General features: G+C 38.4%; 1 protein-coding gene across 1 annotated transcript in view; it reads left to right on the top strand.

Moving 5' to 3' along the window:
* The first annotated feature begins 2,213 nt into the window (after positions 1 to 2,213).
* The window catches only part of CACNA1D (calcium voltage-gated channel subunit alpha1 D), a 235,551-nt gene continuing 220,729 nt past the window's right edge, over positions 2,214 to 17,035 (top strand). Inside the window, exon 1 of the mRNA XM_040591589.1 lies at positions 2,214 to 2,323. The gene's annotated coding sequence lies outside the window, so the exon portion shown is untranslated. The remainder of the gene's footprint in view (positions 2,324 to 17,035) is intronic.

Below are 17,035 nucleotides of genomic sequence, written 5' to 3'. Positions count from 1 at the left end.
TATTACAGTGTTTACTTTAGTTGTATTCTTTGCTCTACTGTGAATGCACATTTGATCTTTGCTATTGGTGAGGCTGACAGGTCCTTATATCCAGTCTCCTTACTGTACCTCACTGTACAAATAGTTCTTCCTGTGGTGATTCTCCAAGCTGATAAAGGACAACTGAAGATTGCTACAGTTAGAGATTATGAGCCATCTCTTTGTAAAAATCTCACCTTTTGAGGATTAGCACAGAAATGGCCTTGCATCTACTCAACTCATTTTGTCTCAGTTTGTACCATATTTATGTACATAAAAGAAAGTTACCTTTCTTAGCAATTATTCTGCTCTTAGGAGTGTCGAGTGAATCATAACCCTTTCATAGGTCTTCCAGCTTGCAGTATGCTCTTTCTATGCTAATGCTGCATCCACGGGTACCTTATTGCACATTCGTGGTGACAGATATTTATTTTTAGCTGTGAAAAATCTTTTTCTACTTTTAGAGGAAAGTTTTCTAAATTGTTACACATGACAGTGGTATAGGGAAGCAAATTTTTTCCTTTTTACCTGAGAATCTTAAAAATCTGGATATTCTGCAGTATCTGCAGTTGGTCACCAAGTCAGTTTCCTTTTTTCCTTCTTCTGACTAGAAAATTATAATTGGTAAAACACTTGCTGATTGTCATCAGGATAAAGTACCACTAGATGTACAATTAATATCTTTTCCTTGAATTTTTAGTAATTAATTCCATGATAAATTTGTCAATTTATTATGCCCTGCTTGAGTGATACACTAAATAGGAATTGTAGATAAACTGAAGAGACTCTGGAAAAAGCTAGAAGAATGGCAAAAGACTTAAAAGTACATGTCTTGCAAGAGAAAAATTATTAGGTTGCTGGGACAAAAGAAAGAAAATTTAAAAAGTAACATGGCAGTTTACACATTTGATGTGTAAAAGGTTGTTATAGAAATTGGTTCTCTACACTTACTGGCAAAGGCCTAAATGAAATCAGGTTAATGTGCAGCAAAAAGAATTAGGCTGGATCCTAATAATCCTGATCAGTAGGAATTGTTAAGCAATATAACAAGTTACTGAGGGATGTTATGTGGTCTCCTTCACTGTTGTTTTTTAGGATCAGATGATACAGTATTTGTCAGGGATGATTACATACTTGTTCTTACCTCTGCAGAGCCTTTTAGTTAAGGTAATGATTCCATTTTGCTATTGTGTCATTTCTCTCCCACCTTTTTCAGGAGAGCAGTACCCCTTCACTTCTGCCAAGTTAATTGTTTAAGTCAGAATTACAAAATAAGCCAGTCATGTGTTTCTACAATTCTTCATGGCGAAGATGACGGTTTCTGGTCTGAGTTTTATTGACAGGGTTGGGTGGGGGTTTTTTTGAGTGTGTGGCTACATTTGCAAATACATTCTGGAGGGATGCAGAGCAGTGGTAATCTAAACAATTAAAATCTGTGGGATAGAATGGTGTGTAAAGTGACTCCTGGTTTTGGAGGGTCATCACACTGAAGTGACAAGGTACAGGAAAATAGTTCTGGCAGTGCTGACTTACCCAGCTGTAGGTATGGGATTTTTTCCTATTTCTGTGCTGTACATAAAATGGAGATAATACATAACTACTTTGTAGAGTGTCTGAGTTTCTCAGATGTTGCAATACTGAAATCTGAATTTAACTATAAATTACTTTGGTCTCATTTTGTCACGTAATATTTGTAGTGATGACTTTCTCTTTTCTTTCCTTTTTCTTTTCCTCCTTATACAACTGGCAAAATGTTCTAGCAAATATGAAGCAGAAAGCATTAAAAACAACACTGAATTACTGAAACAATGTAATTTAATGAAGTATGAGGAAAATGACACAAAAAAACATTTAGTCATCTATGTGTTTGTGGCCATTTTGGGCATGAGTATTGCTAACAGTTATGGTCCTTCCAAGAGATGCTAAAAAAAACATTGAACAAAGAAAAGACGTTAAATTACACTTACAATTCAATACAACCAAGAGAATGAAAATACTCAATTTGATTTATACAGTAAAGCTGTTCCCACAACAACAGTGCAAGAGGTTGAAATAGGTCACAGGCAGCCCTCCTTACATTGCTCAATAACATTAGAAGGATTAATCATTTATGGATTATCTCCTAGAAACAATGATCTGGCGCAGACAGGTAATCCAATCTCCTCTATCTTTCTAACCTGGTTTGCCGTTTCACAGGGGATTGTGGAAGGGTGGCAGTTTTTTCTAGGAAGATATTGCCTGCCAGCTTGAAACATATAAATTGCTGGAATTTGCATCAAAATATGACAGTTCTTCTCTGATGAAGGTAGGTAATGAAATTAGATAGGTAAAGCTAACTTTTTTTAACTAGAGCACCGAGGTTTGGCTCAGAAATTGTATGAAATTCACCCTTAGTTATAGTCTGGCACTGAACAGAGTAAAGAGAGTTTATCATTGACATAAATCTGAACTAGAGAGAAAATGTAATTCCTGGGAGTCTGTATTTTACATAAATATCCAGTAATGTGTTCTTCCTGACTAAATTTGTCCAAAAATTTAAATATAACATATTTTTTTAATATAAATTTTCAGTTATCGCAGCCTCGGTAAGTACATTAGATGTAGGTGTACAGCCTGACTATTATTGATTTACATACTTAGTGTAGTATATAGGGCTTTGAACATACATCTTTAGCTAGTTTTGTCATATTTTATCGAACAGTAGGTACAAGGCCTGCTGCTGAATATATCAGAACTGTACTAATTTCATGACTGAAAATGAACTCTATTGCAAATCTCCGTTGTGGCAAATTAGCAATTGGACAAAATATTGCAGTAGCAAAGGAGCTCTGTCAGGGATTCACTATTGCTTATTTCATTTTGCGTGTAGTTTTTGTTTTATTGGTATAATAACATTAGGAAAAACAATATGCAATTATTATCACTATTATCACAAAGCAGAGTAGCCTTTTCTCCTGAGTTGTCTTGTATGGATTATAGACAGCGCAGATCAAAAAAATTACAATTAGATTAGCAAGGTTCTGCTCTGTACAGAATTAAGAAATACATCAGGAATAATTGTGCATCATAGTAGATGCCTTAAGCCTTGAGAAAGCTACTTTAGGACTCTGTCAGTTTTTAACTTGGACAATTTTTAATTATTTAGTTACCTACCTTAAATATACTGTGTCAGTTTTATGGCACTGCTGTGTGCTTATGTTTTTGTTTTCTTGTAAGCATCCTTTTGTATCCTTTCAGGCTCCTGAGCCACTTTTGATGCCTCTGTGTATCCAGCCCTTTAAATATTGAGACTATCACATACATTTTAAAATGTAGCTTTATATGCTGCTTTATCTCTGAAGCCTTACTGTAAAATAGCATTTCAGAATTCCTTTTTAATATCTTTAGCTGATCCTCTTGCAAAATATGTACATATCAGAGCAATCATCTTTAGAATAGGTTAGATAAATTTTTTATGACCAAATGTGAATTTTTCAGTAGGTTTTTCTTGATGTGGTACAGTACTAATAAAGAAAATGCAACACAATTCTGAGAGTAAATAGCTTCTAGAGCTTTTCAGACATGACTGGAAACAAATATAATGTAAGATAGCCAGGTGATTTTGGCTGCTTTTGATGATGCTTAAGTTGTCCAGTGACAGAGGAATGGGAATCAAGAAACCTGCATTCATTTCATAGGTTATTAAACCATTCTGGCTCTCTGTACCTTAGTTTTCCCAGACATAAAATGAGTACTACGTGTTTACTGATCATTATAAATTTAATTGAAATATTTTTTTGAAGAGACATATAAACAGTAATTGTTATGACAATATTTCACTCATCCAGGGAAGTGGATTGCTGATGTATCACAAGACTGAATTTCAAGGTGAGGGCAGAGCTGCATTGACTGCTGTCATCCTAACGCTGCAGTCATGTCAAAGGAGCAGGTTCAGGAGCACGGCTGTGCTCTGGCAGGGTGGGTTTCCTCAGGCCCCACCTGCCACCTAGCATGTTCTGTGGGTGCTCATCTGCCTACTGCGGCTGGGCTGCAAACTGAAAGGTGCACATGTGCAGCCAGGGACCTAAGACACAGCGCTGGTTGATTCTTAGTGTAAGCATGTGTATCTCTTGCTCTTTGCTTTGTTAGCTTTCTCCAGGATGTAGCGTGTCCAAGAGTATTCAGTGACATAACCACAGGGATTTAACGTGTGCTGTGTGCTAAGTTCTGCCCCTAACAGTTGCAGTCAAGAATCCATAACGTGTTTTTGCTTTGAAATGAAACTCTGAGGCAGACCCATCTGGTTTGGGATGGGATGAACTTCCTCTGGGGGTTAAGGAAGGCAGGCTAAGAAAGTGGGAAGGAGTCACCATACTGGCAAAAAGGGAAGCTCGATTACATCATGACTAAGTAAATAAACTGGATGAGATCCTAACCTCATATTTGGCTTCTTTTCACCAACTAAATTCTGGCTGATGGAGAATTCCTTTGGTGTAGTCACTTAGAAGAGAGCCATAAAGCTGTCCGCTGAAGATCCTCTGAGGAGCCCTGTGGTTAAGATGTGCAAGGAATGGCATAGGAAGGGCATTTCAAGGGGAAGGCATTAGCACACAGCATTGTGGAAATTTGCAACCAGACTAGCACAGAGTTTAGTGTAAGAAACTGCTGTAGTTCAGGCAGGCCTTAAGGGCTGTGATGGAGGTGCAGTTGCAGCCTTTAATTTTCAGACCTCATATCCCTTGTCTCTGATGTTAGACAATGAGTAATCTGATAGTAATAAGTTCTTTAAGAAGAAAAGCAGTAACATCTTATTTAATTAATTTCAGATGGGCTGTGTGCAGTTATGTGCGTAAAGCAAAATGGCAGTCAGCTAGTAAAATGTTTTCCACAAAATTCTGTGTACAGATTTACTGAATTTTCTTTTGAAAATCAATGTAACTTTAGAGATTATTCTGCCAATTAGATTGCTTGCTTTGGCACGTTTTCAAAGGAAATTGAACTAAATAGTATCTTGTGTGTTGAAATCATCCACTGCATTCATACAGTAATTTTTCCCCAGTGGTATTTTGCAATAAGATTACTTTTGCATGTGGAATTAGTGCACTGAAAGGATGAATCCAAAGAGCTTGTGTAGGGGTGACACATTTTGTCAGGTAAGGATTGGAGAGCTGATGAGCATCTCTCTAATAGATTGCAATAATCACAAAAAACACCTCCTGAATACCAGTTTACATTACAGGCTTTGATAGGTTCTTTCAAAACTCTTACGGTCAGCACGATAACTATTTCTTATTTTCAAAATTATTACGTCTTCTAAACTCTGTACAAGTTAGGTGATTTTCAGACAAATGTAACAGACTTTGAGAGCTGCAATGTAAACAATGCACATATGCAGAACCAGCTGAAGGACGACATCGACCACATCTTGTCTTGCATTTTCCTTCTGGCATGATGCCTTCCAGAGCTTGCCAGTTCAGCTGAGCTCTGCATCCTGGAGGTCTAAACACAGTGCCTGCCTAGCTGCCCAGCTCCTCCTCTGCCTGCGAGTGCAATCTGTGGCTGGTGACAGCTGGCATAGAAATTGGTGATGGGTCAGACTTGCCATGTGTGCCTGTCCCTGTGTGCATGTGTGCACCTGACGCTGGTCAGACAAAGATGGGGTGTTTTTAGGAGGCTGGACACTTCCATGACAAACAGACCTGCCAATCAAAAGAATGGAATTCCAGAAGTGAAGAACTCGCCTACAGGGCAGGAATGACCAGAGGCCGCTATTTAGCCTAGCAGAAAAAAAATTCAAAGTTACCAAAAAATAGCACAAAAAATTGCCTCTGTAAATATTTTCACTCTGAAATAAAACTGGCATCCTTTTTGCTTTTTTTTTTGGATTAAGAAAAATTCTGATCAGCTCCGTTTTCATGATGGACTTGTCACCTGAATGATTCATGAGTAGCTATGTCTCAGAGGTAAGCTGGATATGGGGGGAGAGCTGGTGGCATACTCGTGGTATGCGGAGGGGCAATATGGGAGCAGCGAGGGGGATGCAGGCTGCTCCTCCTGCTCCTTGTTTTAGCTTTCGGTAGCGAGAGTGTCTGCTCAGGAGGAGTGAGGGAGCTCAGGCTGAGGGAAGGTTTTAGCAGGCAGACGGCTGTGTCTTTGCAATGTATGTGTGTGGGAAGGGGACTGTTTGACCTTGGTAGTATCATGGGCATGTGTGTTTTGTAAGATTCTCCTGTTGTGGTCTGTTTGGGGTTTTTTTCTTGGGTTTTTTTGGGCTCAGTCTTAAATTCCAGCTGTAACAGGGAGCTGGCCAAGTGAACTGTTGAGATTTAGCACTTCAGGGCCACCATGTGATTCATGAGGTTCTGTGACATGACAGCCAGGCAATGCTGTTGGCTTATGGACAGCTGTGGGGAATGCTTAAGAGCAATAATCTGTTATTCTTGCTCCTTTAGAAAATCCCCCAAGTATTACTGTGTAATATCAGGGGTTTTACATTTATTCAACCGCAGATATTCCTTTCATAGGCCCTAACCTACTTCACAGTGCTTGTTTAATGGCCACACTTCTGCAATGTGCTCTCCATGGCTTAGTGGCACAATGCCAACTGCTGAGAGGTTTGAAGGGTAGTAACTATTTGTTTGTTTTTAAATAACAAGAGACTTGCTAAGTAAAAACCACTGCAAGTGAAAGCTAGTAACTGAAACACTGACTTTACCAGGTGGGCATGGCTGCCAATAAAAAGGCACTTTGTCAAACACTTGCAGAAAGAAAAAATAAAGGTATAATAGTAAATAAGTAATTGTACAAATTTATTTTGTTTGTTACCACCATGTCAGCAGAGCAGAGAGTGAGACTTACTAACCTTACTTGAATCCCCATTAGTTCTTCGTAACCTTGATAAAAAGTCGGAGAGGAAGAAAAGAAATTGTCTATATTCTGTCTCTTTAAGTTGACTTTTCATTTGCATTTCTGATCAGGATTTAATGATTAATGTTTGTAAAAACATTCTAGTATATGGGCTAGCTGCAAACTGTTCACTGAGATTATTATTTAGGATACCTCTTAACTGTAGTTTTAAGTGACATTGTAGTAGTTCTTGAAAGGCCTCCAAAGCCATCATCCTCCAGAGGATACCATAGTGAGGCATGTAATGGGACATCAAAATTAATTTATTCTTTTAAATTATACACAAAAATTTTTGATACTTTTGTTACCTGTTTCTCATTAAATAATCTAATACTAGAAAATGTTTGCCCTGTAAATTTGTCAAAAGGGTATATTTTGGTTATTTGTATGTAGCCAAAGAAATACAGTAGCATCAGGACTTGTATATATACTTCTATTACAATCAGCAAAATGGTAGAAGAGGCAAAAGGCAACTAAAATGTAGACCTGTAGCAAGATCTTCTGTTAGTTTGTGGATTTTTGAGGCTTCTACAGTCTCTTTGGGGCTGATTTTTAACTCATGTTTCAGAACTGCTTTTTTTTTTGCAGTTCCACCAAGCTTATGGAAGAGAGGAACTTTGCAAATCTCCATAACCTATTTTTCTGATAGGAAACTTTGCAAACATGTGACTGTTAGGGGCTTCACTGATCTATGTGAAGGGGGAGCTGTTACCAGCCTTAGTCTGGATCTGAATGACCCAGATTGACCTCAGCGGCTGGGCTGACCCTTTCATCAAGTCCACAGTCGTGATGACTATGGTCACCCCTGTGAGTGTTCACTCGTGCTAACATCAGTGCTATTTAAGGGAGCATCTAAATTTGTTCTCTCACTAGTCAGTAGCGAGGTGTGTGGCTATTTGAAAATGCTCGTTTTGTGACCTTTGGCTTGCATCAAGAACCTATTTCAGTCCTAACCTTTGGCTTGTATCTTGGTTTCTGACTCAGGCTCTTGACCTTTAGTATTTAGCCTGAGTGCTCGTCTTCGGGTGCCAGATTACCTGTTGTCCTAGGCTTGGATTCTGGTTTCAGATACTGGCTTTAACTGCTTATTGCAGTTTGGCTCTTTAATCTTACTTGTTCTCTTCAAATTTTCTCCTTAGGGCACTAACTGTACTTTTTACATTTCCTTTTCTGTCTTTCTCTAAATTAGTCAAAACTCTTGTAATCAGAACAGTTCTATTCTAACTGCTTCCTTTCTCTCATGGGTCGTTAAACTGAGGATGCAGAGCTGTTTGGACACTCCTCCAGGAATCCTTGATTCCTACTCAGCATAGGTAGTCATTTGGTTGCCTTTGTGCCTCCGGGTAGATGGGTGGGTGCCCATCAGCAGAACCTCAGCCCCAGGTGGCCAGGAAAAGTCTGCTTTATGGCTGGACATTCCAAAAACCAAAACAAGTGCAAGCCTGAGAAATCCCAGCAGCCTGTTTGCTACAAATCTGTTGCTGAGACACCAACCTGTAAAAGTAACTGATTTGACCAAATGTGTCAGAATGAAAAACTCTCCATAAATTAAAATGAAATCAGTTAATTTCCTCCTAAGACATTTTATATGAAATGACAGCAAAGTCATATTTAAGGAAAATAAACCCAACCCCCAACATCTCTGTAGTATTTTCAGTCAAAGCACCACAAAATGCTGTCAGTTTTGAAGGTCAGATGGCAAGCTTCATGTTCATGGTCATGACTACATGCTCACATGAATTTGTTTGCCTGGCTTTACAGGAACTGTTTGCGTGAATAACTACTCCTGCAGAGTGAATAAAGGCATTTGCAATCTGGTCCCAGCTGGAAACTTATTTCTGAAGCCAGTTCACTCCCTTCATAAAGCACAGATTCTTTATTTTATCTTGTTTTGTATTTCGTTCAAATGATTTGAGATCTTTGGCTTGACTGCTACTCCATTTCAAATCCCTTCCTACTGGAAAAGACGTATGTTTCAGAGCTGTTAATTCTTTCTGGAATAGAGATATTCTTTTTGTCTGGGAGGAGAAGGGTAATTGCTGCCTGCCTGGATATCAGTTAATTAGCAGTCTCCTCACTGGCGGATGCCTGGCTAAATTCACTCCTTTGCTGATTTATTAAATAACTATGAGACTATTCAGGCAGCCCCAATAGTATTTTGTAACAAAGCACTGATTACTTGGTATATTTAATGGCAAAAAGGGATGTAAAGAAATACAGGGCATATAATCTCGATTGCTTGTGAACCTTTCTCTCACACTTTTCCCTTGGATCACAGAGCTCAGTGAATTAGATCCAGTTGTTCTTCAAGTGAAGATGTGGCATAATTTCAGAGGAGTTATTGACTATCCTTTTCTTCCATGGTTATTGCAGTCTTGGCCTGCTTGGGAATGCAGCATAACATTTCAAACAGGAATCATTGTCGTAGCCTTAGCAAGGCTGCCTGGATTGGGAGAATGAGCTCCGCTAAGTGCCGAGGCTTGTGTCGTGGCTTGGGAAATGCATGGAGGAAATACATGATAAACCTTTTGCTCAGCTCCCCTGTCACATCTGCGGTGTGGCTGTCCATTAACATGCCACTGGCTCAGCAAGAGCACTGGGGTCTGCCCAGATCACTTGGTAGCTGTCAAGTGGATAAGACAAGCTTTCTGGGGAATGTACTAAGATAATTACAGGAAGGTGAAGTTAAATTGTGTACATGCGCTGCTTCTAGTGCTGTGAGCAAAGGAGGCTTTATTCTGTGGTACGGAGACCAGATGGACTCAGTGACTGTTCTTTCGATTTCTGGGGGAGAATGCAGTACATATGGTCTAGAATCAACACCTCATTTTATCAGTTCAAGTCACACAGCCACACTCCCTCGCCCCTGCCCCCAAACTGCCCCCCCCCCCCCCCCCCCCTTTTTGTTGTTGTTTTATAAACAGAAAATCTACTGGTGAGTGTGAGCAGGTATGTATTAAGGCAGAATTTTGAAATTTGCCAGCTCTTTATCCCTTTTGCTGAACCCCCATGGGAGTCCAAAAGCCCAAGTTCTTGTCTTCTCTTTCCTGCAGGCTAGAGACAGCTGTTATTTTGAAAAGAGAAGCTATGTCATTCTTCTCAGGAATCTGAAAAAAGCACAGGCTTTCTGTTACTTTAATGCCTGATCAGATGATTTGCTGGTTTTGTATATTATTTATATATATATAAAATTATATAAAATATTTATTTATTTATTATTATGGTAATATATAATATATATATGTATAAATACTACTGTATAAATTGTGAAAATGGAAGGTCAGTAGGTTCCATGGTTAGGCCTAACCCTGTTCTTTAGGACCAATTCTTGCAGCATATCTAAGATATCTTAGTACACAAAAGGTATACACAGGTATTTCCCAAGTATTACTTAATGAGTAATAGCAATGGTCAGTTTTAATTAATGCTGGGGAGGAGCATTTTAATTAATGCTAACTGGGGAGGAAGCATGCTCCAGTTTTCAGGTACTCCTTTCCAATACATCGTTCCTACAAAACTGAACACAAGTGTTAAAACATTATTCTACACAGCATTGTCATTCATCTGTTGCAGCCTTTCTGCAGGGAAAACAAGAATTAACTCCCTATCTTAATGTACTGAATAATTTAATGTGATGCACGAGATTAATTTGAAGAGAGCCCTTTTTGCAAAGTAGTAGGTAGACAGGAAAATGTAATAAATTTGGGGACCTTGCTTGTTAACTCTAGTTTCAATGTATATGACTGTACTTCATGGTATGGTCATATAAAAGAATTTTAAAAACCTTGTGGTCTGTGTGTCAAAATAATTTACATTTTAGGTTTATCTAGAACTTTTCTGCCACATTTTGAATTTGTGTGAAATAACGAACCTTTGTTTTTAACAAAATGAGTATGGTAGAAAGGAAGAAACTATCATTTTAGATATTCATATATAGTAGGCAGAGACCTAAATGGTAAGTTTTGATGTCTGTTAGTTCTTCCTTGAGTAAACACCTGCCCTGAGAGGTGTTTGTGGTAGGGCAGTTTTGCTGTTGTTTCATCCCACAGTTTAAGAACATTAAAGCAGTAAATAGCACAGAAAATAAATTTTTGTTTAATGGAGGCAACTAACTCACAGCGGGACAAAAATGTGTTAAGGAACCAGGATGAAACATTGCACTGTCCTCTTGTTACAGATCAGAAATCATGGGTGGAGACAACACAGGCCAGGTAATCTTTGAGCTTAGGTGGGCTGGACCTTGTGTCAGCTTAGAACACTTTTCATATGAATACTAAAACTGAACTAGTCTTAGTAAAGGAGAAGCAGGATCTCATGGTTCTCTAAATACCTTTTTTTTTTGCATTTAAAGGAATAGTTAGTTTTGAAGGCAGAAGTGGTTACTAATGATCCTTTAAAGCAACGATGATTCCTTTCTTATTTAAAAAAAATCTCCTTACTGAAATGTTATTAAAGGCTGTTTAGAATGCTTTTATTTTAATTAAATGATTATGTGGAATTAGGTAAAGAATTACGCTGACTTCAGAAAACTTTCAGATGGTGGTGCCAGTTTGCTCTTTACGAAGATGTGAAGGATGATCATCAGAGGGTTACTATTGCCGCACGTGTATCTCACTTACAGCTGGAGCTGCTGTCTTTGGTTTTTGCAAAACTAGCTGACATTTTTTTTTCATCCTGGCTAGTGTACACTGACCTGATGCACACTTTCAAGTGTTTCAACAGTATATATGAAGATCATTGGTTTGAGAGAAGCAATTTTCATGGATTCCTTATATTTGATGTCACAGAAGACTTGCATCTTGCATTGTGGGCTCTGTAACTCAGTTTTATTTCTGATATTTTAGAAAGCACACCTACAAGTATCTAACATAATTGTAGATAAAAAGTCATCAATGTTACATTCAGGCTTTGGCTCTTCCTTTGTATTTCGCATTATTCATTAATAATAATATGCTGACTGATCTCATTTTGTGATGCACAGGCACGCCATATGTATGAGAAAGACCTCCCAAAGCCTAGGAGGCTATTTTTTTTCCCTCCAGTGAACTGTTTTTCTTCCAAGTCCTGCTCCATATCTTTTTTTTTTTCAAACAAATTTTTTTTTCAACAAGATCTTTCTATGTGGCAGGGAATCAAAGATGCCTTAAAGTTTCCTTGTTTCCTCAACTGAGGGATCAGCCTTAAGCTGGTGTTGGTTTAGGATGTGCTGGAAGGTTGGATGTTTTACAACTGCACAACCTCCACAGTGACGGTAGAGGTTAAATTGCCTTTTAACCTTCTCCAAGTATACACTAGGAAAGGATCACAGACACACAGAACAGCTGGGGTTGAAAGGGACCTCTGGAGATCTGGAGTCCAACCCCTTGTTAAAGCAGGCTCACCTAGATTGTTCTGGCTGCTGTTTTTTCACTGTAATTCCTATCTACTTCATGGATGTCTCATTAGATCTAAAATCTAATGTCCTTCAGGAAGTAATTAATACAACTTTCTACTGGGAAAACAGTTGCAAAACTATTGTGAAAAATTTCTTTTCTGACTTACCCATTCATGGACAGGTATTTGTATTTCACCCTGCATCAGAGGCACTTCCTCTGCTCCGTCACCCTCTGTAGGAGCAGGTGTGATGGGGCTGTTCCTGCATTCTGCATGAAATTGGCTCCTTTTCCTCTTGCCACTAGTGGGCTTGGACAGTAATGAAACAGTGGATGATGCATGCACCATGAGGTCATGTCGCTGTTGTTACATATCCCTGTGTCAGGCTTTCCATGGTAGAAGTCTGGATGCTCTGCAGGAAAAGCTAATAATGCTCCCAACAGGAGAGTTCCTGGCTTGCAGAGCTATGGAGGAGTGCGTGTCCTCTGTGGCCTGCACCCCCTCAAATCCCTTTTGCACTGTTTTGAAACTGCACTGAGACCAACTAAGTGGATGTTCCCACAAAATTTCCAGCCCAGGCAGAGACATTTGCAGAGCATACTTGCACCTTGCCCAGACTTAATTCTTGGACTTCTTCTATATACTCAGAATTCCAATAAAAAATCTGGGGGTTGGGTTTGGAGATACTGAATCATTTGACACAAATTTCTGACTGGCTGGTAGGTCATTTAAGGCTAACTAACTATGTAAAAAAAGGTGATGTGGAAGCTATTATTTGGAATAAAAGCAACTTTTAGGTGTCTTTAGCAGTTCACAGGGAAGAAGCTTGTAAAAAAAAAGGAGTATTTGCTCATATCTTTTCAAGAGTGATAGCGTAATTGCTTTTTCTGTTAATATTGACTTAATAAAATGCCCAGTGCCTTAGCTTTTAAACACCTTTACACTTCATAGTCTCTGAATTTGATATAGGTATTAAATTAGTAGCAGCTATTACTCTTCTCTTTTTGTCCTCCCTCCCTGAATATGCATCACAGACACAGGTTGTACAATTTATAAAATGTGGACAAGTGCAGACACATTCCTAAAAGTCACAGCAGCTTCAGGTAGTTCTTTTCAATTTTAAAGTTTCTTTGAAAGCTTGTAAAATTAAAATTTTCCAATAAGCTGTAGAAAGAAGGATTTTTACTATTAAAAAATACCTAATTCAAAATGTCTTCTAGTAATATGGAAGAAGAACTTGATATGGAAAATGTTCAAAATATTTTAGAAATAAAATTGACTACTCTATTTCAACATTTCCATTTTTCATTTGGATCTTTATTCATGTTCAAACTTTTACACGTACAGACTAAAATATTTCAATATTATTATAAAAATATTTCAACAGGTCCTGGCTGATATTTCCAAATTAAAAGACAGTGCAATCCACATTTTGCTAAACATTTTTGAGTTTCAATGTTTTTTATCCACTTCAGATGAAAATAAGTTTTGAAATGCCTGAATTTCCCAAAGGATAGACAACCCATTACCCTAACTAAGAGAGTTTTTGCCATAGAGCTCCGTAAAGTAGGATCCGTGTCCTTATTACACAAAGCAGTGTGCTTCCTCTTAAATCTTGACTATCAAAGCATTAACAGCTGCCAGATGAGAAAAAATGTGTAGCACGTCAGAACTATGTATCAGTAACACATTGTTTAAAATCAAAGGAAATTAAGACCCCAAAAAATTGTGTTTCTTTTCACCTTAAAACTAAATCAAACCAATGTTAATTAACCTTCAGAGACAGCAGTAACTTCAGAAAATAATGGCTTTTCCAGGATTTTTATCAGTGGAAAGCCCTTGGTCTCTAAATACACAGCACAGGACTGTTTTTACAGTTGCAAGGGATTATTTAAAGAAAAAAAGAAGTTGCATCAAGATTTTTAGTCTCACTGAAGTCTGTGAGCGTTGGATTAGGTCCTTAGATCCGGTTACGTAAACATTTCTGTAACATTTTTAGACTGCAATGTTTGGACTGTTACTATAGAACGCTGTGGTGCTTTTCATAGCTTGATGTTTTAATACCTACACTTGAAGAGCTTATAATTTATTTTCCACCTGATACATCCTCTTCCCATGTTACCAATACAGTGGTATTTAAGGGTATCACTCTTTCCCTTCTGTACTCATTGAAATATGTGAAACAGCTGCCTGAGATCTGACCAAATGGAAGAATGTTGCTAAGCCTCAGTGATCCTTAACTTGTAGGGGAGGAGAGGTTATCCTTTGCGTTTTATATTGCAGCTATTTCTTGTTTACCTATGGGTAGGAATAGGTTTTTTTTTTAATCCACTGTCTTTGCTCCTCATGCCTAGTGAATGGATAAATATGGCCACCCATCTGGATGCTGCCTTGAAGACTTCCAATGTATTTTCTCTTTTTCTTACTGTTTATGAGCTTTATCCTTGCATAGCTTTATCCCTGTAGGAAGTCAGTGCAAAGTCTAAGGTCCTTGCCCAGGAATGCTTAGCCCCACTTAAAAACCTTGCTTCAGGTGTTGTCTGGGGCTTCAGTGACACAGAAGGTTTGTGGTAGACTTTGCAGAGGAGGCCTGGAAGCAGGGAACTAGTTTTTGATTCAGGGTGCTGTATGGCCAGTTATAAGATGAAGACAATACTCATAATTCTGGGGTCCTGTTAGAAGGAAACGAGGACCTGAGGTTCAAAAAGACCAAATTCTTCTCCCGTTAATTCTGCATACTGCACTCACTTTCTACCTTTTTTTTTTTTAAATGGTCTCTCTATTAACTGGGTAGTGTTAAACAAGGGGATCAGATTGATCTAAAAAGAGCGAATAATAGATGCCTTGTATCAGAACTGCTGAAAGGTCACATGCTGACAAAAGTGATATGTGGTCCCTCGTTTGCTGTTCATTCTTTCTACACTCCTGCTCTATCTGTTATGCCAGCACAGTGACACACGAAATCACTGCATCTGAAAAGCATCAGCATTTTGCACAAAGGAAAAAGACTGAGAGTGCCAAGAAAATTATTTTGAACGTGTGGCCTGTATCTTATGCAAACAATGTGCCCTTCCCTGACAACACAAGCAAGAAGGGGACTGGAGTTCCACCTGCTCTCTGTGCTAAATGACAATAAATTTTATATTGTAACACACATGCTTGTCCTGATAAAGTTACACACATGCTTGTCCTGATAAAGTTATGGCAGAACTGTGGTTCTTAAGCAACAGCAGTGTTAACGACTACAATGAAAGTAACTCCTTTGCTACCAAACTGAACTGATGTTGCATGGACATGTGTTTGTTTTAATACTGCCTTTAATTTCCCATTTCTTACAACCATCAGATTTCTCATATGATGAGCACAACATAGTTTTTCCATGTTTAGCACTTGCACTGCATTAAGAATGATGCATCAGACTTGCTGTTATGAAGGATGCAGTGCTGTTCTTCCTTGAGAGCTGCTGAAAGAATATCACAGTCCAAACCTGCGTTCATTTATGAAATCAATGAAGATGCTACCTTAACAAAGTCAATGGGACTATGTGACCTATATAATTTTTATCTTACAGACTGTGTTCTAACCAATTCTGAGCACAGGAACTAAGCCCCTTCTTTTCTGACTTACTGGAATTCTTCAAATCCTCATAAAAATTTACTGATAATAATAGCAATCATATGTTGCACAGATACTACAGTTCATCTCTAAGTGCTTTTTAAAGGTAAGAAGCATCTTCATTCATGCTGAAACAAAATTAAATTGTTTGTGCTAAGTCCCACAGCACCTACCGACAAAGATGGGGAGTGAATAAACCATCCAGTTCACCAAGTCCGTGTAACAGTACCTGCATCTTTGTTGTTCTTACCGTTTTCTACAAAAGTAATAAAACCTGTTAATTTTTTTTTAAATATAAAAAATAATAACTAATACTATGGTTCTATACAGACTTTACCAGCATTAGCTAGCTCTGTTACTGCAAGAAGTGGTCCTAAACTTCTCTGACCTTGTCCACAAGCTGGTACATAGGAACAGATTCTCACAGGTTGGAAGGGACCTCATGAGGTCACCCAGTCCACCCTCCTGCTCAAAGCAGGCATCAGTACTGACCTCAGACGAGGTCGTTCAGGTCTTTGTCCAAGTTAAAACAGATCCACCATCACAGCTTACTTTTAATCTCAGTTCTTTACTCTGGGTCATTCTGCATCCATGTGGGTACCAGTATTTATGCTGACAAAGGACCTGAGGGGAGGAAGCAGAGGGGCAAGTGAGATAATTTCTTTCAATGACAGTACTAATTCATGCTATCCTACAATGTAAGGCTTACTATTGGAGTATAAAAGATATTTTGATGCTATGCCCAGTCCTGCTTTCTTCTTGTATTTAGATATTTGTTGGAGCAACAGTCTCAGCTTTGAATGGAGGAAGGTAGGAAGGTAATCCACACTGTTTGAGAGAAATCTGTCATATTAGCAGCACTTTCCACTCCCCAAAGCAGTCCAAGCAGACATATTTTCATGTGTTCCATAAGTGAAGTCTGATATTAACTGTTCAGATGTAATATTTGTATATGGTCTGCCTCCTTTTTCTAGCTTATTTATTTCCATTGTACTGTAGCATAAATTTAACTTAAATTACCCTATTAATACTTAGCCTTCTGGATCTTTTAAACCATTTGCAGTAGTTTCATAGCAATATATCTCACTAACCTTTTGATGCAATTCCCTCTCTATCACACCATCTTAATGACAGAAGGATAGTT

The sequence above is a fragment of the Falco naumanni genome, chromosome 4 (genome assembly GCF_017639655.2).
Source record: "Falco naumanni isolate bFalNau1 chromosome 4, bFalNau1.pat, whole genome shotgun sequence".
Classification (NCBI taxonomy): Eukaryota; Metazoa; Chordata; class Aves; order Falconiformes; family Falconidae; genus Falco; species Falco naumanni.
Note: the sequence above shows the minus strand (reverse complement) of the source record. Positions and strands in the feature narration are given on the sequence as shown.